The 25654-nt window shown below is 47.7% G+C and overlaps 1 protein-coding gene across 4 annotated transcripts in view; it reads right to left on the bottom strand.

The window, feature by feature from the left end:
• The window catches only part of C14H15orf39 (chromosome 14 C15orf39 homolog), a 52593-nt gene extending 27313 nt beyond the window's left edge, over positions 1 to 25280 (bottom strand). For 2 of the 4 annotated variants that reach the window (XM_006126260.4, XM_006126262.4), the window contains exons 1-2: positions 3964 to 4090; positions 2966 to 3335 (exon numbers count right to left, since the gene is read on the bottom strand). The gene's annotated coding sequence lies outside the window, so the exon portion shown is untranslated. The other 2 variants (XM_075897403.1, XM_006126261.4) reach the window with 2 other exon arrangements.
• Positions 25281 to 25654: the final 374 nt, after the last annotated feature.

Raw genomic sequence — 25654 nt, forward strand, 5'->3', positions numbered from 1 at the left:
TGACGAAGTGATCAAGTCCCAGCCAATCCAAAAGAGACAGGTAGCAACAAGCCAAGAAATATCTACCCACTTTTTTTTTTAACTCTCATCCACGCGCCAGTTGTCTAGATCTAAGGACAGGAGTCTTATAGTCCTATCACACCTACTCTAAGTACAGCTCCCATGAGGGTGAGAGCAGCTGCTTCTTGGGGCTGACAGAGGAGTGTATCAGTAATTGGCCAGGAGATTAGGTGGATCATAATTAAGTTCTCTCATAATTAAGTTTCCAACCTATCATTAAACAGATTTTCAGTCACTCCCAGGCAGATCCTCTTCAGTTTCTACACTCTTTATCAGCAGTTTTCCCAACGACTAGAGAGCCTCCTCTAAAGCTCTAGCTGTGCAGCTGGGCCCCAGAAGTACATGGGAACACAAGATTCTGGGGGCAGGGACAAGATATGGATGGCCAGATAGAGACAGGGGAGCCAACGGATGGAAAATGGGGGAGGACTGCAGCCTCCGGTCTGTACTGTTTTGAGAGAAGCAAGGTGAGTGAGGCTGTGTCTTTGGTAGGGCCAACTTCTGTTGGAGAGAGACATGCTTTGAAACTCCCCAGAGCTTGTCTTCAGGCCAGCATTTTGCTCAGCTCAGCACTGACAGTTCCCCGCTCACTGAGAATACTTGCGAATGGGATTGGACTGACAGTTCCCACGACAAAAACTCGACAGCCCACTGTGGTGACTAGAGCCAGCCACACCCGCTGGATTTGAACTAGCTGCCTAAAGAGGTGGGAGCCAGTCAATCCTATTGCTAGGACCTCGATCCATTTATAACTTGCAAATACATAAGAAACTGGGCACTGTTCTGGGGAACACTAGAGGCAGCTGCCATGTAAAACCAAAACGGACACTGTATGAAATAGGCAGCCTGCAAACTCAAGGTCAGATTTTCCAGCATAAGCATGTTCCAATGTTGCTCAAAAGCTGCTGGAATTCTCTCCGCAATTCTGGGAGTTTCTGTACAGCTGCAATATCAGTTTAGCGATGACAGAGTTCCCTGGAGATCACGTCCCAGTAACCTCTCCAGCAGACTTTGACGTAGGGTCCAAGTTTGCAATGAGGTCAGCGGGAGGATCAGGAATGGAAGGTTCAAGGTACAAGCCTTTACTCGCATTTCACAGCTTCTTCTCCTGCATCTTTCAAATGGTGAGGCAGAGCAAAGTCAAGTTTTCCCTTTAACCAAATGCACTGTTTCGAGTTGAGGTTAAGAAGCTGGGTACTCACCTACACACACATGCCCCTACTTGCAGCGGAGGATCATTTTTATTGCAAACAGGAGAATTATTTCCAAGTCCCACAAGTAAGCAAGAATTCTCTCTGCCTGGGTGTGGAACCGGCCCAATAAGGCAGGAAAACAATTAAGTGTGCTTGGTGTCCAAAAGAGAGAGCTTTATCGGACTGCTTGTAGCAAATAAGCAACAAAGCTAGGACAATACCTGCAAGAAATGACTCTGCTATGTACAGACCCGGTTCAAACAGACATACGTGTTTAATTGACTGTATAACAAGCCAAGACATATGCCTTTTAGAGCTGGTGGCCACTTAAAGACAGGCACAAAGTAATAAATATTTAAGTCTGACTGTACTTGCTATAATGAGCTATTAAAGAATTAAGGAAAACTGAAGCAGAAACAGAGCCAAAAGCTCAACCATGTGCACACGTATCATTTCCATGCCATTTATTCAATATACACACATTCACACAAATGGCATTTCCTAAACTCTGCCCACAGAGCCCCTTTGTTGATGCAAACACTATAGCTACCATAAAAATAAACCTTACTGACCACAGATCTGTTCATGCAATGCCTGTTGATTTCAATGGGAGCTGAAAGCAGGTTTGGCCCACCAGACACATTGTACATAAACCACAGGAACCTAAACTCTCCATACATGGGTAAGAAGCTGTAACTGAAGCCTGAAGCCCATTATTCTCTTCACCATCCAACGAGAAACAGATGATCTGTAGGAATTAATAAAAACCCAGTACAGTCGGGGGGAGGAGCCTACCGGGGGATGGGAAAACTCGCTGCTCTCCATAGCATATATAACTACTGTGTCAGGGGGCGGATTAGGACCAGCCCCTTTTCAAAGGCTTATATTACCAGTTGCTGAAAGTTATTCTCATGGCCACAGGCCAGGCTCCAGTCATTTTATCGCTACTAAAGAATGATGAAATGGAAGAGAAATAAGAAACACACAAAGGGCCTTTTTAATGATCAGATTATAGAAGAATCTATACGCAGCAATTTTTAATTTGAGAACTCTTCCTCTCTAGCAATTGTGCTGGCACACGTGCTGCGACCCCTCCAAACCCCAGGAAGAAAAGGCGACGTGTAATACAAGATGAGGGCTATTTATTTTCGTAACGGAGAGATTTCTTTAAAACCAAGTGGTTCCAGTTGGTAAAGAAAAAAGCAGGATCGTGCCACGAGACATCACAGAATGATTCTGAGAAGCACATTTTTGGCATTAGTCCAAATCCACCGAGTAGACTAAACAACTCTCTAAAAGCCTGGGTGATGCCCAAGAAAGGGGGATGGGATGGCCAAAGAGCCCGCCGCCTCGGAGCCCCACGCTGGCTTCTGCACAGTCGCTGCAGGGTTCCCTAGGGCGGCAGGAGCCACATTTACCTCTGCAGTTTCTATTCCCCCGGCGGCCAGTAATCTGATGCAATAACAGATCTTTCGGTTCCTCTCCGCTCCCGGCCCCACACGGCAAGCTCCGCGGCGGCTTGTCAGGCGGGGGAGAGGCGCTAGGGAGGGCAGTGCTGACGTGACTTCTGCCCCAGCCCTAGGTTGCGCGACTGGCAGTGCCCATCTCGGCTGAGCGGGGGGGCAGCCGGGGACGGCCCAGCAAGAGACCGACGTGTCTCGCCTGGCCCGCGGCACGTTGCCCTGACGTGACCGGCTGGCAGCTGAGCTTACCTGTGGCTGCTGGTGCCGGGTTCGGCTGCTCCCCGCAGGCAAACTGGCCTTCCCCAGGCGCATGGTCCGCAGCCAGCGGGGGTTCTGCGCGCGGGGCAGGGCGCTCCGCAGCCACACCTGGGTCCCCCTCTCGCCAGACCCGCCGTGCGCTCCCAGCCGCGCCGCATCCACCTCCGAGCAGGACAGCCCCAGGAGCGCCGGTCCCAGTCCCCCGGTGTCCGGGTGAGAGCGAGCGGGGCAGGCAGGCATCCAGGGCTCCGCGGTCCGTCCTGGCCAGCTCTTCCTCCCGGGCTGCTCCGGATCAGGAGGGGAAGAACACGCTCCAGCGCAGGGACTGGCGGGGAGGCGCTGCCGGCCTGAGCAGAGCCCGCTGCATTGTCAAGAGGAAGTCAGTGGGAGGAAGGGGAAGGGGGGCAGGAGCAGGGGGCCCTAGGGAGAGGGTGGGGAAGAGGGAGGAGTTGGCAGGGAAGACGGGCTGGCGGCGCGGCGCGGCGGGCTGAGATTGTGCGCCCAGCCTGGGCGTGGGGGTGCCGAGACTCGCCGTTTCGCGGCCACAGGCAGGGACTTCGCCTCCCTCGCGGGAGAGTCAGGGCGCTGCGCGGGCCCGGCTCCGGCACGGGCTGCGGAGCAGCGCAGGAGCTGTGCCAAAGCCAGGGCATGGACAGCCTGGGGCCGGGCCCCGGCTCGGGGTGCGCCCTGCAGAGCCGGCCAGGGGGCTGGCTGGCAGCAAGGGTGGACTGGGCTGACCTGGTGCTTTTCCCCTCCGGGCAGGGTGCTGGGGCTCCAGGAACAAACTGGTCCTGTCTGAGCTCTGGCAGGGGGTCAGCACCCGCCCTGGGCAGCCTCTCTGCAGGTGTTCTGAGTCCCCTGCAGGGCAGGCAGCCAGGACCTCATCTGCCTCCCCAGCCAGGGCAGGGTGTGAGGGGGAAGCCAGGGGGCACCAGCCACATGACCCCTCCCCCTACCTAGGGGACGGATCCCTCTCCCCCAGGCCCTACCTCTCCCCCCAGCAGAGACAGCCCCGAGGGGCGGGTGACAGATCCTGCACTCACAGGCAGTGACAGGAGAAGCAGAGCATTGTGGCCCCAGCTTGCTCCTCTCCCACTTGCTGCTGGTGAGTGTAGGGTGTTTTAGTCAGAGGCTGGGATTGGGAAACAGGGGAGGGATCACTTGATGATTCCCTGTTCTGTTCACTCCCTCTGGGGCACCTGGCACGGGCCCCGGCCACTATCAGAAGACAGGATACTGAGCTAGACGGACCTATAGTCTGACCCAGCCTGGCTGTTCGTAGGTCCTGCAGGAGGGTGTCCCAGCCTTCACCCTCCAGAACTCACACTTGGACCCGCGCCCTGCAAGCCCTGCAGCACGCCGTCTGAGCTGGCTGCATGGTGGCCCACCGGGCTGCTGCCAAACCACACCCAGGAGACATCTGTGCATGCTCATGCTTCACACCATCCACTTCCTTGCCCTTTTGCCCTGCCCTGAGAGCAGGTGGCAGGACATGTACCACCTGCAGCAAGCGAGCCTGTACTCCAGCCACAGCCCACTAGGAATATTAGTTGGTGGCTCCTCTGCAGGGTATGAGCGGAGGCATGTACCTGGCATAGTCCACAAACTCCCTTAACTCCTGTCCTGGCACTGAGATCCCAGTGCTTGTCTCTGTAGGGTGCATTAGGTTTTAGAGGAGCTGGAAGAGGGGCTGCAACCTCTTACTGAGATCCTGGTTGCATTTCTCCCCACATCTCCTGATGCACACACACACAGCCCCACAACGTCACACAGCCTCTGTAGCAACCTTCTCCTGGCACTGGCCAAGGTGCCATACATCATACCAGGAGGAGAGAGCAGGATAGGAAAGTGCTTACTGACTGTCGGGTTTATTTCCGTTCCCTTGTTCAGTCATGTCTCAGAGCACAATTCCTTATGCCCTATACACCTTTGGAGGAACAACCGTTGTTGTAGGGGAAGCTCTGCTCCGTGTCCTTCAGCAACAGCCACTGCCTTTACCTTTGACCTCACTCCCATGAGTCTTTTTCCATTTGTGGTCCCCAGAAATCAGTTGGGACCTGGGCTTCGTGGTTCCTCGTCCTCAGTTAAAGATGAGAGCTGCCTGTTCCCAATACTAAAGCAGCACTAGAACTTCAACCCACAACTGACTGGTCATTGGTTGAGGTTTAAAGCCCCACTTAACATATGAGCTGGAACAACCACTAAGGAAGACCAGTGTAGAACCACTCTGAAATGAGGAACCCTCACTTCTGTGCCATGCTAGTGAGAGTTGTCCAGCCCCAAACTGCACCGAGGCTCATAAATGGATTGGTTTTCTATTGAAGAATGATCTCACTAGAGAGCCAACTGCTCTTGTCTCTCGGAGCACGTGCAGGAAGCGGGCTGAGCAATGGCATCAGCGTCTAAGAATTTAAACTTTCGCTCAAAACAAAAAACACGTCACTTCTGACTGTGAACCATGTAGTGTGTCTTCTTGAATCAGCAGGTAGCTTTGAATAGTAATTTGAGTCATTCTTAGAGCGATGTTTTATTCATCTCAGTCACATGTTAACTCTGGAGCCTACAGCTTGTTGTTAATTTCATCACTTCTGTTACCAGGATCATCTAGCTATTCCAGGCCTGCATGTAGATTTTGTTGATTCTGGAAAGAGCTCAAGTAGAACAAACACACCCTTACTCTGTCCAACCCCAACAAACTGATTTCTGGGCATGAGTTTACAACGCAGTTTATTTCTGATAAGTACAGCCCTGTAGTCACACACACACACACACACACACACACACACACACACACGCACACACACACACAATTCTTTCTTCCCCGTGAACTGAGCTATAAAGAGAAAGATAACCAAGTGGAGGCCAAAGATCATTCTCCCGTCTCTCCTCTTCCCCAAGGAAAGAGTTGTATTTTTAAAAACACTCCCAGACATGAGACTACTTATTTTGTCTTTTGCCAGTGGGAGGAAATAGTTGCGTCACGATGACGCTACTTTCTGCATCAGCCCATGATAACATCTTGTCCTCGCCTAATGGTGCAACATCCTATTAGAAGCCAAGAGGTCATGTGCTGGCACTGCCAGGGAGTCCTAAAATAAACGGAGGGCTTGTAACCGGCCTATGTGGACAGAGCCATGAAATCTAGGACTTCTCTTTTGAAGTTCTGAGCAGCCAGCAATATGTATTAACAGGGGGCTCAGAATAAGATCCCCTGGGAACATTTTTACAGTGGTGCGGATCATTATAGATTAGCATGTAGAATAGTGGTAGAAATGTAGCCGTGTTAGTGTTTTTTGTTATAGATTAGGACAACATTCTTCAGTTTAAGGAGGGGAGGAGTCGGTATAACACCACTTTGCAAACAGACAGATGTTAAAAGCCTGATACTTCACTGCCTTGCTCTATTTGCCTTCATGCAGAGGGCACACAAGACTTCCAGCCTGATGTGACAGTTTGTAGTATAACAGTTTCTGGGAGGGAGGGGGGGGAACTGCTGAAAGGGTAGAATCAGGGCAAATATCTTAGAAACAGGACTATTTACAACCCAAGACTGGAGGTCCTCCACTATAAGGCAGAAACCGATCAAAGATCACTTCAGGTGCCACACTGGTCAGCAAGATGTCACCCAAGCAACCCCTTTGGACACTCCAGCTTTACCTGTGCCATAACCAGCACCACACCTTACTTAGATGAGAGATTATGAAAACCGACCTCACCAACTCCTGATCCCAAAGGACCAGCCACATTCCCAGGCCAGTTTATACCTTAGGTCTTATCCAAAAGAACACCATATCAGTCCTTTAGAATCTAAAGGTTTATTATTAAAGAGAAAGAAAAGGTTGAGAGCAGAACTGTTAAAGAAGTCACATTACATACACCAATCACAAGGTTCCCCGTGGAGGCTCTTAGGAGAGATGGAATACACTGGAGTACATCCTTTGTTAAGATGGGTTAACAATTCTTCCAGGCCCAATTCAAAGCAAAGCTGCTTCTGAAGTGGAAGATCCCCTACGGTCCTTTTCACAATCTTGCCCACTGTGTGAAGGTATCTCCCAAAATGGAATATGTGACATGAGCAAGTTACCTGTTCATGTCCTTTTTAGGCAAGCGACCATGGGGTACATACATGCTTGACTGCAAGTTTGCAGCAGAATTCCACAGATGTGTATTGGCAACACTTAAGGGCCAATATCCATGATGGCTACTCATTTGAGTAGGCCCCGTTCACAATAGGTGGGCAAGGCCTCTTGCTGTATCCCAGAAGCAAATACTTGAAATACCAGTACATAGCCAATACTTACAACTTTAAATACACAATTCATACATGCATGTGAATAGCATAAACAGAATCAGAAAAAGCATCAGCACCTCGCCTGGCCCACTTAGTTCAAAATTTGGGGCAAACATCCCAACAGCAGGTACAACCCTCATCTGCGTGTCCATGTTAAAATCCAGTAACGTCACACAGTATTTACATGCACTTCACACAAGTAAATGTGACTACACAAGGCATCAGTCCCAAGTGCATTTCTTGCCATTGATATTTAGCCCTTATCCTCTTCAGAGAGCTGTGCAAACATTAGCTAGCCAGTAATTCATCCTCACCTTACTCCAGGAAGTGTTATTTTTGTTATTCAGAAAGAGATATTAAGAGGGTAAATGACTTCCCCAATAAGCCAGTGGTAAGGGCAGAATTAGAACTCACAGATGCCACTCAGCAATGCTGTGTCCTTCTCATCATACAGAGCACTGAAGAGTGGATGGTGAATTGCCACCATAAAATGTTTCATTGCTAGGTGATACCACTGCCACATTCCCCCAGGGTCTTACAGGGTCTCACCTACCTTTCTGTCTAAGCTCAGTCAGCCGCCACTAGATCAGGTCTGGAGCAATAATGAGGAAGCAGCCTACCAGCCAGCTCCTTCTCTGTATGCACTGCCTCCTGGCCCCCCTCTTCTCCTATGTACTGCAGGAGCTGAGTGCTACTCTTGTACAGTGGCAAAGCATGAAGAACAGATAACTAATAGCAGTTCACCACCAGCAGTAGCTCTTCTTTAAATAGGAGGAGGTGGCAAGAGCCAATTTGTTGCATGTCCAAATGCTGTTCATCTGGAGATAGGCTGGGTACAACAATACAGGTGTATTGCAATTAGAATAATAGAATCATAGAGCTGGAAGAGACCTCAGGAGGTCATCAAGCCCAGCCCCCTGCCCAAAGCAGGACCATTTCCAATTAAATCAACCTAGCCAGGGCTTTGTCAAGCTGAGACTTAAAAACCTCTAGGGATGCAGATTCCACCACCTCTCTAGGGAACCCATCCCAGTGCTTCCCCACCCGCCTAGGGAAATAGCTTTTCCTAATAGCCAACCTAGACCTCCCCCACTTGACTGGATTACATGGGCTAGTATATAACTGAAGCCATCCCCCATGTGAGCCCACTGTTAAATCAGGTTAGTCATGGCAAACATTGATTTAGTTTACTAAAGCAAAGGGCATTAAATTAAGGGATTTAATTACATTGATTTGGAAACTGACATATCTGAATCTGCAATCTCTATACAAAGAACAACCATAAAATAATCAGCAGTGATGAAATTAGCCATTTTGGCATTCACAGTTCTAGTACTAAGATGCTGGGTTAACACCCCATTGAGATGAATGAAATCAGTTCACACTTTAGAATATATGTAAAAATAAGTGTAGGGAGAAAAAGGGGGGCAATATCTCCTCTACCCTCTCCACTTCTAGTGAGGTCCAAGAGGAGAAGTGAGGGGGGAAATGGCTGATATTAGCTAAATTACCAGTCTCAAAAAAAACAACAACAACAAAAAAAAAAACGGATTATTCATTTGGACATCAATTATAAAGTGTGCCTCTTACCTCCTTGCCAGTTCTCAGAGGGACGAGCATCCCAGCTAGCACATTAAAAAAAAACAAAACCCGAACATTTCAGTAAATAAGACAGCCATTTTAACTTAGCTCATAAGAACACTGAGTTTGTGGAGATACAACACAATGCCACCAGTTTAGATGTGAGAGGGCACAGACTTAGTGCGCTAATATGATTCTATGATTAAACACTCTTGGCCCTGGTCTACACTAGGACCTTAGTCAGAAATAACCCTGCCCCAAGTTCGAATTAGTGTCCACACTACCAAGCCCGTTATTTCGTAATAACGGGCCATTGAATTCAAACTCTGTAGTCCTGCCTTTCATCAGGAATAATTCTAATTATGAATTTCTAAGTCCAAAATAATGTTGGTATTAGGGTTGCCAGATGGTTTCAACAAAAATACTGGACACACTTGACATTACATCACAATCCACATTACATCTTATTTAGAAAATACCGGACATTTCTATTTTCTCACTTGGCTTCCTGAACAGAAAGCTCAAATACTGGACTGTTCAGTTCAAAACCGAACACCTGGCAACCCTAGTTGGTGTGGACGCTCCTGTGCCACTAATTTGAATTAATTGGGTTTCTGGGGCTATTTCAGGATACCCAAAACAGCTATTCCATGTCTTTTGAGCTCGCCTGTTATTTCGAAATATAATAGACTCGCTTTTCCGACATCTCGGTAAACCTCATTCCACGAGGAGTAAGGGACGTTTTGGAATAGCAATATATTTCAAAATAAGTGCTGTGTAGACAGCGCCAAATTTTGAAATAAGCTTTTTCAAAATGGACTCGAAATAAGCTACGCAAATTTGCATAGCTTAAAATGTGTAGCTTATTTCAAGTTACGTGTGCAGTGTAGACGCACCCAGTGAGGCCTTCCGCAGCTCCCCAGCGGGCTTCCTGGGGCTCAGAGTCCAAAGTAGCAAGTCCATATTAACGGAACCTGCCTCGGACTAATTTTGATGCTTCCCAATATTGAGGACGTGCAAGTTTGAACTTGTTAAATCGGGAATTCTTAAGTCAAATTTAGTAATATCGAAATAATTTCCTAGTATAGACATGGACTTGGAGGAGAAAAAGAAAAGAATATCTATTAAGAAAATATGTTGTTTTAAGGTTTATATTTTTGGCTACTGGTTCAATATACATGCCTAGAAATGACTGCATTTTTGTAAAAAACTTGTAATGAAAAATGGCTTTTGTTTTGTTCAAGAACGCCATGAAAAACTTCAAAAAACAACAAATAGTCTTCCAGCACCTTAAAGACTAGTAAAAAATGGAGATGGTATCATGAGCTTTCATGGGCACAACCCATTCATCTGAAGTGGGTTGTGCCCATGAGAGCTCATGATACCATCTCCATTTTTTGCTAGTCTCTAAGGTGCTGCAAGACTATTTGTTATTTTAAGTTTTTTCAATTACAGACTAACCCCTCAGAAACTTTTCAGGTAAAATCAATTTTTAATCTCATTCAAACTTTCCACAGAATATATTTACTTTTTTTGATCAGTTGAAATGTGTTGCATAAACTTTTGAGGATATTGCTGTTACATATCAGTAATGAGGAAAGTATATAAAAAATGTCAAGTAAAATGCTTGTTGTTACTTAATGGGGAGGGGGGAGAGAGGGGAGGCCAGGCCAGCCCCAGCTCTCCCCCCAGCTGTCAGGTGGGGAGGTTGGGCGGGGGGGGGGGAGGGAAGTGAGGCTAGGCCAGACTTGGCTGCTCTCGACTTGCACCAGCCCTCACTCTACTCTTTCCCCCTCACACCAGCCCCAGCACTCCCCCTGACCCATCATGGGAGTGGGGGGGGGCGCTGGGCCAATGCCTCTCCATCCCCCAGCTCTCCCCCTCCCGCGTGTCAACCTTGGCTCCCTAGCACTGACAAAAGGAAGGGGGGGGCGAAGGTAGGAGAAGGCAGGCTGGATGCAGAGTGATGTGATGATGTCACTCTCATTCCACAGGAAAAATTTTATGTATAGCGAGAGATACGTGCTTAAGTACTTTCTTGAACTGGGGCCTTAAAACCACTGTTTGAGTCCCTCTGTCAAACTCAGGGGCTTTGTCTTTCTTTATTTTCTTCAACAGATTTAAGTAATATGTTTGACAGTAAGGTCGGATAATAAAAGTGGAATAGTTTAGAAGAGTCTGCATAGATAGAATCTCAGCTCTTTCTAGATATACCAGTGGTAATTTTTACCATCTTGTTGTGTTTTCTTTTAATTGGCCAAGTATATAATTCTACATTGATATCTTCACTTGAATATATATATATTTGGATTCACATTCATTAAAAGCAACAATAAGGTAATAAGCTTTCTTATTTGCACATATACATATTAGAGCTCATTGAACTTTAATTATACTCTAATGGCACAAAATTCACTTATTTAGTAGGACCAATGAGAATCCATCAATATTTGATATGTATAATAACATCATTGCACTATGAAAGCATTCCACTAGACAAAAAAATCAAAGCATAAAATATTCTTCAGCCAGTTAGAAAATGTACTTACAAACCAAGTCTCTTTAAAAGATGCACCATGAAGATTCATGCCACACACTCAAAAGTCTCTTTTGTATCTGTTTCAGATTCCTGGGGAAAATAAGCTTGGTGAACAACTGTTAACTATTGCTGTGAGCATTATTTTGTACTTGCCAGACAGGATCACAACTGAAAAACTAACGTGCCTTTCCGCAGTGAGAAGTGATTGTGTGAAAACAGCATGATGGTGTATTCCATGCTTTTGTCTTTTGATGATGCCCATAGCAAATTTGTCCATAGTGCAATATATGTTATGACTATTTCCATTCATAAAAATGTATCTTTATTTCTAGATATATATGTAGTATCTCCTTTCATAACATTAAGACTTATATTTAAATATTTTCCCCTCATTTTTAGTAGTTTTACTTTGGGTAAGTTTGTTTTCCATCTCTTGAATTATATTTTTCCCCTATAAAGAACTTTTGATTGCTGCTGGATATGGCAAAGGGCCTCTCTACAGCCTCCTCTGTTTTTCAGGGAAGTAATAAACAGGTGCAGTTTTATTTTGACTTTTTCTAAAATAAATATTGGTTGTTATAATATTTCCTCCCAAGACTTAGAATCATTAAGACCTATTATATTCTGTTGTGGGTTCCTTTACCTCATTCACCACTCTAATATCTGAAGTATCTTTTCCTTTTTCTGGGGCCTGGTCTACACTAGAACCTTATTTTGAACAGTGATAGAAATGTAGCCGTGTTAGTCTGGTGTAGCTGAAACAAAATACAGGACTATGTAGTGCTTTAAAGACTACGACACCACAGTACAAATCAACAATGGAAAATTAGACACCACCCTCTACAGAAAACCCACTGACTCATACAGCTACCTACATGCTTCCAGCTCCCATCCAGCACACACCATATGATCCATCGTCTATATAGCCAAGCCCTTCGATACAACCGCATCTGCTCTAATCCTATCGACAGAGACCAGAAACTTCAGGATCTCTACCAAGCATTTATAAACCTCAACTACCCACCCGGAGAAATAAAAAAGCAAATCGAAAGAGCCAAACGAATACCTAGAAACCATCTACTACAAGACAGACCCAAGAAAACCAACAATAGAACACCACTTGTCATCACCTACAGCTCCCAACTTAAACCTGTCCAACACATTATCAATAAATTACAGCCTATACTGGAACAGGACACTAAACTCCAAGAAGCTCTGGGAGACAGACCCATAGTCTCCTATAGACAACCACCTAACCTCAAGATGATTCTTACCAACAACCACAGGATATACCACACTAATACCAACCCTGGTACTTTCCCTTGCAACAAACACCGTTGCCAGCTTTGTCCACATATTCACTCTGCTGACACCATTATTGGGCCTAACCAAATGAGTTATAAGATCAAGAACACATATTCCTGCGCATCCAGAAATATAATTTATGCTATCATGTGCCGAAAGTGTCTGTCTGCTATGTACATTGGACAAACGTCTCAGACACGTCGCCAAAGAATCAATGCCCACAAAACAGATATTAGACAGGATCACAAAGAAAAAACAGTTTCTTGCCATTTCAACCAGAAAGGACACTGTCTCAATGACCTAATCACATGCATCCTACTCCAGAAGACTTTCAAATCTGCACTTGAAAGGGAATCCTCTGAACTGGCATTCATGCTAAAATTCGACACTCTCTGCAGGGGGCTGAACAAAGACCCCAACTACCTTACCCATTACAAAGATAGCTTCCCCAATTATCACCTCTAATACCATTAGCTCACAGACATCTACCCTTCCCCACCTCTAATATCATTAACTCACAGACATTTACCTTCTTTCCCCCCCCCTTCTAGGCAGAGGTTTAAGCTGAAACCAAAAAAAAAAAAAAAAAAAAAAAGCCATTCTTAAATCAAAACAGGTATCCCCACACAGGTGTCTGCCCTGCTTTCACTCAATCAGCCTTCATATTCATTCCTTCTCAAGATCCTCCATGGCAGGGACACACAGATTTCAGGGGTTCAGGAGCCAAATTAGCAAACAACATTACCCAAAAGAGTCACAGTAGTGTGAATTCCTCCTCCTCCCCTCCCCTCCCCATTTCCTACAGTACTATTCATACCACAGCACAATGGCTGACCCGACAAAGGTGCTGGGACAGTTTTTATTGTGGGGTGCTGAGAACCATTGAACCAAGCAGTACACCCTGGCTGCGTCTAGACTGGCAAGTTTTTCTGCAAAAGCGACTGCTTTTACACAAAAACTTGCCAGCTGTCTATACTGGCCGCTTGATTTTGCGCAAAAGCACTGACGTTCTACTGTCCAAAATCAGTGCTTCTTGCGCAAATGCTTTGACGTTCCCATTCGGGCAAAAGCCCTTTTCCGGAAATATTTTTGCACAAGAGGGCCAGTGTAGGCAGCTCAGGACTGTTTTGTGCAAAAAAGCCCCAATGGCGATTGGGGCTTTCTTGGGCAAAACCACATCTAGATTGGCATGGACGCTTACTTTTTGCAGAAAAGCGTCCGTGCCAATCTAGATGCTCTTTTCCACAAATGCTTTTAACAGAAAAACTTTTCCGTTAAAAACATTTGCGGAAAATCATGCCAGTCTAGACGTAGCCCCTGTATATAATGGAAACCACTTAAAGCCAGGGTGTGCGACAGCACCCCTAGCTCCAGCACCTCCTCAAGTATTATTAGATCATCTGCAATTGGCTAATAACCTAGTAAACGCATCCTGATTGGTTAATAATTAAATCACAGCACTTTAATATCATGTCCTGCAGAGAGCCAGAAGAGAGGCATTAAAGAGACACTTGTGGCTCCCAGACCTCAGTCAGGATATTGCTGCTCCGTGGTCGGAGACACTGCACCTCCTTCTCTAAAGCGGCATCATTGCTGCCAAAAAGGTGCTGAGGGAGAGGTCACAGCAAGATCACTGGCGTGCCATGGTTATGTCCCTGTGAAGCCTTAGTGAAAACAAGGCTTGTAGTGTTTACAGCGGGGTAGCTAGGCAAGGGTGCTGGACCAACCTCCTGGTTACTGGAATGACTACAGAGCCTTGTCTGCACCATGAGTTACAGTAACACGATTGTTATCTAGCCGAAGGGGGAAAATATCTTTTTTTGGCAGACGAGACAATGCCTGAGAGTCTGAGTTAGTGCTTTCGGCACGGCTGTAGCTGCATCTACACTGGGCAAAAAGCTTTAGTGTAGGGAGGCCATGTCACCTTGAGCATCTGAGGTGTGCCTGGGATAAAAGCAGCAGGAGGCGTGAGGGTTGTCAAAGTTAGAAACCACACCTGCATTGAGGCTTCTCAGGCACGGCAGCAATCACTCTTATCTTCAGCTTCATCACTTGGGTGACTGTATCTGTGGTTTGCCGTCTCTAGGCTGAGAGCACTCGGGAACCACGCTGGCTTCAGATTTCTGCCACGGGGCCTCCCTTCCTTGCTGCTGTGCCTTACAGCTACAGGTTTCGTGGAGACCGCTTATTTTTTTAGTCCTGGCCAACTAATTGTCCCCTCAAGTCAACTCCCTACTAGTTGGGGTCAGATATTTCTAAGCTGTATGTAGTGCATGAAGCTCTTCATGTGCCAAAGGGCACAGGGCATGGAGGAGGGAGAACATCAGGGTTGACAGGAATCCTCTGGGCCAGATGTTTACACAGTAGGGCACCAAACAGTGACATGGGCGGTCTCTACCACCAGCCAGTACTTCCCTGCTCATCCTAGTCACGGCAAAACATCTGTATTTAGCTACACTGGAAACTATGTTTTTAACGTCTTGAAGTTATAGGCAGGTCACAAGGAGATGACTGGCCCTAGATAGATTCTGTTCAGGCAGAGGAGAGGAGATGCTTATCTCTCTAGTCAGATGTTTATTTGCAGATGCTGACTCCTCCCCTCTCTTTTAAATTAGTCAGATGCTAATTAAGAGAAAGGGAGGCCACTGGGAAGAACAATCAGCAGGGTGTGTCCTCTGACTAACAATCAAAGGGCTGTTTTGATATACAGTATGTGGGATTACAAAGCGGTGCGGGGGCAGGCGAAATCATTCCAGGAAAAGGCAGGAAGACGACAGTCTAACGTGGCTGTAATACACTAGAATCATTTGGGGAGGAGTGTGGTATATGCACATGGTATGATCTAAACCAGTGGTCCCCAACGCGGTGCCCACAGGCACCATGGTGCCCACCGGGGCATTTATGCGCGCCCACCTAATGACCAGGGCTAGCCTGAGCCATTCTTGCACCCCCGGCTCGACGCACGGCGCATGCACTGCCCCCTCTCCCAGGCCCGCAGCACATGTGCAGCCCCCGCTCCCAGGCACACGGCAGCCCCAAAACATTGGGGACCACTGCTAGACTACGAAGAAGCTGTGTCCCCTGCCCTCTAACATAGGGAGCCCTTTATACTACAGTGCTGGAGTTGCTTCCACTCCTGGATTGTTCACAAACAGCCTCCAGCATGCAAGTCACTTCCAGCCAGGTCTCAAAGATACTACAGTCTGAAAGATACCACAGCGATACCAGCACACCCCCCATTTTCCCCAGAAACGTGTTTTACCTACAGCCCAGCCTTGTCCCTGGACCATACGAACTCCTATCCCGGCCCTCATTCTAATAACAAGACTTGTGTGTATCATTTCTGTTGCCCCACTGAAATTTTCCCCAAACACGTCAATTCAAACACACTGGGGTTAGGTTTTAAGTGAACACAAGTAACGAGACCTAAATGTCAAAAATGGTTACAACTAAGAACACGATTAGTGCCTAACTTAAACCTGGGTTCAGCCAGCATTCCCTTCCTATCTCCCATCCAACACCGTTTCTTTTGTGCTTCAGGTGTTGTCAATGCGGTGGGAAGATAAAGGAGGGATCACTTGGGGCACCTGCGCCTTGTTTTTTATAGTCTTTGCCCTCATTTAAGGAGTATCTCCAGCTGGGACCCTGGAATCAGGCAGACTGACTGGAAACTCTGTGCTCTTTCTGTACATAGATGTTGATTTTTTGCCCATCTCCCTTTTCCTGCCAATGAATAGCCACTTAGCACATGATGGCCCATTTGACCTTCTTTATAGCCAGCTGAAGGCATCAGCTTACTCTTTGTCACTGAGGAACTAACTTTGGCCACGCCCCAGATTTGGAATACCCTTTAGTAATTGTAACACTGTACAAAAGAAAGGTGACCCCGGCTGTATCACCGCTGCGGCACAGTGATGGTAAATCTTGAGCAAGTAATGTTGTGTAAGGTAGCATTGGAAAAGTTACAAATCGCACTTATATCTCAAACTTACATTTCTGGAGAAACACCCCAGCACATTTACATCAAGGTTACCTAGCCTGCCCATTAAGGACAATCAGCTCTTCCAGGAATCCCTCCAGAGGTCTCTTCAGGCAGCACATAGGCAATGATGGCCTCATGACTCAGCCAGGCACATATGACCCAGGACTCCATGTCTGAGCCAGTATTGAAGATGTATCAACTGCAGACTGACATCATTCTTGGTCTTCAATCCTGCTCCATTTTTTCCAGACTGATTTTTTTAACGAAAAGGAAGTTTTGAACAAAGGACTGACAACCGCCAGTCTTTCGGGGTGATTCAGAGACACTTGTTGCAAGCCAGCAGAATTACCATCAATGCTATCATCCTGAAATGGATTCAGGATATAGTCTTGGAAATAGATTGTAATGGATATGATTCCTTTAACCCTTCAATAACTTTTAAAATTAATCTTTACTTAGTTGACTAAAGATTGCCTACAATGCGGTATTTGATAAGTAAAAGTACATGTGGATGTGGAGGTGAGTGTCTGATCCTTTGAGATGGGAAGAACCTAATGTGTGGGGAATTGTGTTTTTTAATAACCTTTCACCACTAAGATCAGTTGTCTGGGTGGTAACCAGCGGCTGGTGTGCTGAGGGATTGTTGTAGCACTACCCTAGTTCACAGAGAGCCACACAAGAGCTCACTTCTGTTACTGGCTTGCAAAAAATCTTACAATAGAATATACCACCAGTTTTGGGATGTGTCCCAAATTCAGAACAGACTGTAGTAAACATGGCACTCTCAGCTGTGCCCCAAATCAGAAAGTGTTCCAGTAACGCCATACAGTGGAATCTTATATACAGTGTTGCCATAGTTTAATCAGGACAATAATGATCAGCAAATTATGAGTTTTCAAATGACACCTCACAAGGCATAATTTGTACAAGGATTACTATAGTAGTGTGCAACAGTGGTGATTTTAACTACCGTATGTCACCTCAACAAGGGATGCAGAGATTAAATTTCTTAACACTACAAGTGACTATCTTATGAAGCAGCTTTGTCATGAAACCCACAAGGGGAGAGGCCATTCCCAATTTAGTCCTAAGTCAAACATCCGATTTAGTCCAAGAGTTGAATATAGCTAAACCACTCAGTAATAGCAACCTTCATGTAATTAAATTTAAAACCTTTGTAGGGGGGGAAAAAAAAAAAAGCTAAAGTTACTGTTGTGGGTTTCTTTAATTTAAAAAGGGGGAATTTCACAAAAAAATGAGGAGGTTAAACAGAAATTAAAAGGAACAGTCAGAAAGGTGAAATGTCTGCAGACTGCAAGGAGACTATTGAAAAACTCCATCACGAAGGCTCAAACTCAATGTATACCCCAAATCACAAACAAGTGCCAACCAAAGCACAAAAAGCCAGGAGAGGTTTTTACTAAAATTATTTGTTCAGCACCAAAGTACTGTACAGCACACACTAGGAATGTAAAGGGTTAATTAGTCTACCGGGTGATGCTTTCTAAGTAGCCAGGTAAGTGGCGGTCTAGCAAGGCTGCTCCACCTCTGCTGGGCCCACCGTGAGGTGTGTGGGGCCTGACCCCAGCCAGATCAGCCCCATAGGTTTATTCTAGCCTGGCCCTCTACAAATCTGGACCCCAGTTAACTGGTTAGACTATTAACATTTCACCATTTTAACATTTCAAAGAGGCATTTACATCCCTAGCACACACAGCATGAGCTGGTGTTCATGTGGCAAGCAAGACAGACATTCTGCAGATGGGATGCACTGAAGGTCAGGGAGGGAATATGTACAATTCCTGCCCCCTCCCCCCCACCAGTTTCTGTCTAGATTGTAAGCTTCTTGGGGCAGGGACTTCCTCATTCTGGGCAGGCCCCTTTCACAATGGGGCTGCTAGTGAGGTTGGTACCTTTCCAGTATTGTGATACATTATAGTACAGATTGTGTTCTAATAATGCTCTTGGAATGGTGGAGGAGTGATGGATACAAGAACATGGTCTGATCGCTCATGTCAGTCATTAATTGCCATAGTAACAAGAGGAAAATGACTGGTAAAATTACTAAAAAGGTGACCTCCGGCCCCTTTGGTTTCTAAGTTGAGCTGTCCCTCCCTCCACCCCCTCAAAAAAAAAAGGGGGGCATTCCAAAAACCTGTGATCCAAATTCAGAGAGCTGGAGCCAGCTCCAAATACCATGGCTCAGCCCACTGACCTCTCTCGGAGTTGGAGTTGTATCCACAGTGGCTGCGTGCTCCATCACAGAACCCACCCCACGTGCTTGTGATGGGCCCCTCTGCTGGCAGTCACAGGAGAAACGTGGACACGCAGTGGCTGGGTGGCGTTTCAGGAGCATTGGGGACTGGCCATTAAAGCTGGGCTGTGCAGAGGCACTTGGAGGGGGCTGTTGGAGTGTGGGGAGGGTGGGGAGAGTTACCTCACACCCATTCCCCCACAGCACCAGGCGGCCCAGCCTACAAGAATGTGCCTAGGATGGCCTTAGAGACAGTGGTTTTATGGCTCATTACAACAATTTGTAACACACCCTGCTGCTAATGCTTTATTGCCCACTTCATTTTAAGCTGTCTCTTACAGCATGTGTGAACCTTTCACCCTTAATCTGTCCCACCTTGTATTTAGCTCAGACACTCCCCTGGCCTCCCCCAGACCGGAGGAGGATCTCTCTGAAACACCAAAGCTAGTCCCTTCCCTTCCAGCACATGAAAGATCCTGCCTCCCCGACCCGGCCCATTTGTTTACTCATCGCTGAAACAGCTCCTGCCCAGCCACCCCACCCCCTCCACGTTTTCTAAGGGAAAAACCACAAGTTTCTGACCAGCTTGACTTCTGGCTAGGGCAGGAACTGGTGGCAGCCCACCTTGTGCAAAGCTATTGTTTTAGGGTGGCATTTTTAACAGGGCCTAGTGGAGTGATGTGCCCAATCTCCCCTAACACTCAATGCGGTTTGAGCAGCTAACACCCACCACCTCCATTTTGAAAGACCCATTTCGGTCTTTGCAGGCCTGGCAAAGAGCCTGCCCCCGCCACGTGCTTCTGCGATAGAGTCAGATCCTCTGGGTGAGTCACTGACATCCTCCAATCTTGCTTCTCTGACTTCAGATTACAGAGAATCTACGAGTTTTACACTAATTCAAACCAGATTCTGGCTCCACACTGCACCATGTTATCCCGGACGATCTCCATGCAGAAAGTGGAGAACAGCGGTCTCCAGCCTTTAAGCACGAGATCACTTTTTGAAGTTAAGTCCAATCCGGGATCTACTTCAAACCCACATACCCGGGCCCCGCCTCCTCCCCCACCCCTGCTCTGAGGTCCCACCTTGCTCACTCTCTCTCCCCCGCACCCTGCACAGCAAGCAGAAAGCTCTTAGGAGGCATTCCAAGGGAGAGGGCAGAAGCATAGCAGTGGGGGTGGGGCAGCCGAAATGCTGGCAGGCGATAGCCTCCTGGCGAAACCAGTTAGGCTCCCAAATCTACCAGTAGATCCAGATCTACTGGCTGGTCCAGGGGTGGCCCGTGGACCTAGGCCAACTAGGCAGTTGCCTAGGGCGCCGCAGGCTCAGGTGCCTGATGATGACGTTGCCCCGTGATTACATCATGGCTAATGATGGCCGTGCAGGTGGGGGCGCAGATCGCACCTTCCGCCTAGAGCGCCAGCTGCCGCAGCTGGCCTCAGGCCGCTCCTGCTGGTGACCACTGGGCTAGATTTGTATTTCCTTCCTCACTTTAGATTTTTCAAGAAAACTGCAGATTTTTGTGGCCAGCCCCAACTTGCATAGAATGCCCAGAAACCCTGCCCCCCACCCCCCACAACCCTTGCAGGTGCTGCTGCCCTGGGAATTGGTTGACTTGAGGTGCAGGCAATGACCCACCCAACCTGTGTTGGGAAAGAAGGCAAGACACACTTGCATTTTGCCAGCTGCCTGAATGAAACCCCATGAGCAGCCGGGAGCAGAGACGGACCATGATCCTCCTCCCTGAGCATTTCCTGCAGTGGGGATGCTACTTGTTCCCTCCGTATATTGAGGTGGGGAGCGGCCAGGTGAGAGCGACGTGGCCAGTTCTCCTTCCTGCAAAGGAGTCACTGTGGCAGCGCAGGGAATCAAGGCAGCAGCTAGGTGTCAAAAGGCTGCTCCTGTACAGCCTAGACAAGCCTTCCCCACCTCCCCTCCCATCCCATGGATCCATGCCTGGCTGCTAGGCCCAACATGCAGACCTTACAGCGGGGAGAGAGGCTACCAAAGATCACCGCTGCACTGACCGTGGGTCATCCTGAACTCACAAGGTTTCACGTTGTGAAAACAGATTTCTTCCTGCAGCCAACACTGATTTCAAGTTGTCCTCCACCCGCCAAGGACACTGGAGGCACAAAACAAGCTCATCCCTGTACCCCTCCCCCACTCCAAGCCTTTAGGGCAAACCTTCCAATCGCCCTGCCAGTTCGCCAGAAACCTCGAGGCTCTTGCATCATCCCCTGGTTTCCTTCCCATTTCATTGTGTCCCGGTTGCTGTATGTGAATGGCGGGAAGAGGAGTTTGGGGAGTGCCGAGCAAGGCGGGAGAGGGACTTCTGCTGGCTGGGGGACAGATCACAGCGCCACGGCAGTGGGACTGAAGAGTGACTCAACGCTAGGGCCGTGCCAGGACTTTCCCCTCATATCAGTAACAGGAGCAGGTTCTTGGCAGCCACCTTTTGCTTTCCTTGGGTATCCAAGCAACACTGCCAGCAAGTGCTCCCAGAGTGGAGGCCTGAGATGGGGAGGGCTCAGACTGGGGTGGCTGGAAACAGAATCTGCTTGTGGAAAACACGAGCTTCCTCTCGCTGTTTAAGAATCCCTGGTGGCAACTCTCCCGGGGGGAGCAGCTCTCGGAGCTGGGCGGCTGTGGGTGGGACCAGGCCCCGCTGAGGGGCCTCCCCGCAGGTATGACACAGCAGGATGCTGAATGTGATTCACAGGGGCAAGAGTCTAGAGCAGCCCTTTGTCGCGGCCTGGCCCGGTGCCCACACGTGCCCATTCTGAATCAGATACAGCGAACTCTGGCGCAGGCTCAGACATTGAGCAAGGAGCCTGCTGCTCTCCCAGGCTGCAATCGAAACCCAAGGCAAAGGGGATGAACTGGGGTGTAGCTCGCCCCTGCTCCATTAACTCCAGTGGAGTGACACCTCAGAGGACCTTGGCCCTCAGGTATACAGCCACCGGACGTGCAGAGGCTGGGATGGCATCTCACGAGCATCGGTAACTGGTAATTAAAACTGTGCAGTGATGAGGCACCTGGAGGGTGCGCGTTGGAGTGTCTGGAGAGTGCGAAGAGTTACCTCACGCTGATTCCCCAACGGGCCGGACTAATTGGCCCCTGTGCCTCTGGTAATGATGTAAACGCCACAGGAGCCGATAACTGAGCCCAGGGTGCGAAAGAGGAAAGAGAAGGGAGCAGAAAATGCAAAGCAGGAGTTTGCAGGACTGGAAGTCTACAGAACAAAGAGGATGCCTCCAAAATAGAAGAGGGAGGAACCAGAGGAGGGTAAAGAATTGCAGAGACATGCCTGCAGCAGGAAAGCTTTAGGCTCAGACCCTCGGCTAGTGTAAAGCAGGACTTCTGCACCAAGTGGGGATACGCTCCCCAAGCTTTTCGGGGGGGGGCATTTCTTTAGTCCCTCCCATCAGGACAGCAAAACTCCTTACAGAGATCAAGGAAGTACACTTCATTCCATCCCACTCAAATGGCTACTCCCGAGAGCCCTTTGGATGCTGCAAAATCTAGGTTTGCAAGTAGTCACTGGAATTCAGAACAGCTGTTTGCTTTAGGCCACCTTCCTGCCCTCCTTGTTAGGGACCCGTGACCAGTTCCCTTTTGTTTGCCTGATTGTTTGTTTAAAAAACTGCCATTCCCTCCAAACAGCCAGCTATTTGCATGTGAACAAGGAAACCTTTCCCCTCATCATCTGTTACTCTCCTGTTTAACACCTCTTCCCCAGTGAGGAATTACACTGCAACATAGGTTAAGAGGGAGCCCCATTACAAAGAGAAAAGAGTACCAGGAAGAGTTCTGCGGGCTCCACAGCCTGTCTTGCACCCACAGAAGTTTGTCCAAGGGGATGAATTTTGAGAATTGGACGTGGACAAGCTGCCAGCGGTTACAGAGGGTGGTTAATGTAGGTTTCTCTCTGCAGTGCTGTATTACCGACTGAGTGATTGTCTTTAATAGAGCTGGTTATTTGACATCAGTGTTAACCTAATCTTGCTCCCTCCTGGTAAATGCTACAGGATTAGCATTTTGGTTTCGGTTATCCAACTGTAAACAAAAGCCAGTCACCTTTGTGGCAGAGAAGACAAAGCCTTACTCTGTTGTAGCCAATGCCAGTTTTTTCATGGATTTTAAAAGTCAAAAGGGATCATTAATCTGACCTGTCTAAGCCAGGCCAGCAAATTCCTTCTAGGTACTCCTGGTTTCAGCCAATAACTTGGGTTTCACTCAGCAGTTCTGCCACAGAATCATCCTGCCTCAATTTGAGCGTAGGGTTGCCAGATATTTTTTCTGAAATTACCGAACAAAAACCAAAAACAAACAAACAAAGACATGCCAGGAAAGGTTTTTTTTTTTTTTGCTTGACAAAAAGGACCCCAAGAGCTGTTGAGGAAAAAAAAGACCCCGAGAGTTGTTAAAAAGAAACCACCATGGCCCCTTTAAAAACCGCGTAGTGAGGCTTTTTGGCCCTAACACGTTGCTGGCGGCTGACTGCCATCTTGCCTCCCTGAGCTGGGCCAGACAGCTCCCTGGTGAGCAATAGGGTTTCCAGGCTGCCTCTGTATTGAGACGGTCAGCCCAGGATTTTCACCTCCTCACCGGGGAGGAGGGAAAGAGGGGGGAAGGAAATCAGAAAATACTGGACATTTTAGGGGTCTGGTATTTTCTGAATTTTTTACTGGACAGAAGGTGAAAATAACAGACTGTCTGGTTTAACACCAGACACCTGGCAACCGTATGGCCATACTGGGTCAGACCAAAGGTCCATCTAGCCCAGTATCCTGTCTTCCAACAGCAGCCAATGCCAGATGCCCCAGAGGGAGTGAAAACAACAGGTAATTATCACTTGATCCTTGGTCATTCATTTCCAGCATCTGACAAACAGAGGCTAGGTACACCATTCCTGCCCATCCTGGACATAATAGCCATTGATGGATATAGCCTCCAAGAATATCTCTAGTTCTTTCTTGGACTCTATTAGTGTCTTCACTACATCCTCTGGCAAGGAGTTCCACCAGTTGACAATTTGCAAACAAAGATGGAAGTGGGTGAAGAACTCAGCCCTTCTTGCTCCCAAACATCAAGTCATTGGCAATTACCAAATGATCGTTAGGGAAGACTCAGGCTATGTCTAGACTTCAAGGATCTATTGGAAAGAGGTACACAAAATGTGCTCCGCAATTTGCATACCTTTCTCTGATAGGGTTTTCCAAAATTTGGCCCAGTGTAGACAGGCCAAATTTTGGAAAGCCTCCTCTTTCGGAAGAGTCCTCTTTCCATGAGGAAGGCAGGGCTTCCAAAAAAGCACGTCTGCCCCCCCCCCCAAAAAAGCAGAAGAGCAGATGTGTTCCCAGGATGCGGCAGAGTTTTTCCAGGATCTCTCTGGTACCCTAGAAAAAACCCATAGTCTAGAAGATGTAGCCTAAGGTAAAACAGAGCTGTTTGAACCATGAACAAATGAGGTACTTCACTATATTTGCAAATAGATACACAGCCTTTGTTCAGTGGGCCAAGTCTATAGAACTGGGAGTATTCAGAGCATCAGGAGATAGTCAGCATTTCCAGGTGCCAAAGCTGGCAAGGGCTAAGTGGTGGCTTTAGCCCTGTGTCAGGGGACAGGTGTGGGTTGAGCCGGCCTGGTCTGATTCCCACTGAGTACAACTAGATGGAATTATCAGAGTGGATTTTTGCCAGTGGTTCCCTGGCAAAAAAAACTGTGCAAATTTCCCCTAATTTTTCCATCAGCTCTGGCCACCCAGAGCCCCAATTCATCCCTTCTTGCTTCAAGATGGGCCAGGAAAAAGTGGATTAGCTCAGCCCCAAACCACAGGGTTTAGCCATCAGCTGCTAATTCTGCCATGGTCTAGTAACACAGACATTTGAGTGGGCTTCAGCAAGCACGGCCCTCTGAGGTCCACGGGGAGCAGCTCATACACCGTTTGCACTGATTTCACCTTTTGAAGGCTTTCTTCCCAACTCTGAAGGCAGAGACCCTCAGGGAAACAAAGGGAGCTTTTTTCCTATGGGAGGCTTTTCAGCCCTGAGCAGGGATCTGAGGCAATTTACAAATAAATCCAATGACACGGCAATTTGTGCACCTGTGCAATCACCATACACCACGGCGCCGGGACAGAACATCAGTGCCCATTGCCTTGTGAATCACGTGCATTTGTTCAACGACAGCCTACCTGAAACAGTTTCTTTTCATGCGATGGAACGATCGTGCCTTTATAAACTGTTGCCGATGTTGTGGGCCAACTTCTTCGCTGATGTCAGCCCCCTAACTCAAGTGGAGGCACAAAGAATTTGCCCTAATAACTTTGAACATCTCTCCAAGTCAGGACATGCTCACTCCTGGACCAAACCCCCTGCCCAGCTATTCCCAGCCCAGTGCCTGGCCAGATTCATGAAGTCCCTGATTTTCCAGACTAGCTGTGCTTCCAAGCTGAGTGCCTCTGAGAGCTGGGCCTTGGGGAGAGGTTTTCAGGCAGACAATACCCTTGATGAGGTGCTAATTATTGAGTTAATTGGAGTAAGATCTACAGATGGTCTTAATTTAAATTTTACAGCATGCAGGCTCCCCTAGCTCAGCCTGTCCAGGCTCTTGCATCATTTGTGAACGCTGGTGAAACAACATCAGCGTGGGTGGGGGAAGATAGGAAAGGGGATGCAGGCAGCAGGGGCTAGGGGACAGAATGGGGAAAGAATGTAGAGAC

This window comes from Pelodiscus sinensis, chromosome 14 (assembly GCF_049634645.1).
Source record: "Pelodiscus sinensis isolate JC-2024 chromosome 14, ASM4963464v1, whole genome shotgun sequence".
Taxonomy (NCBI): Eukaryota; Metazoa; Chordata; order Testudines; family Trionychidae; genus Pelodiscus; species Pelodiscus sinensis.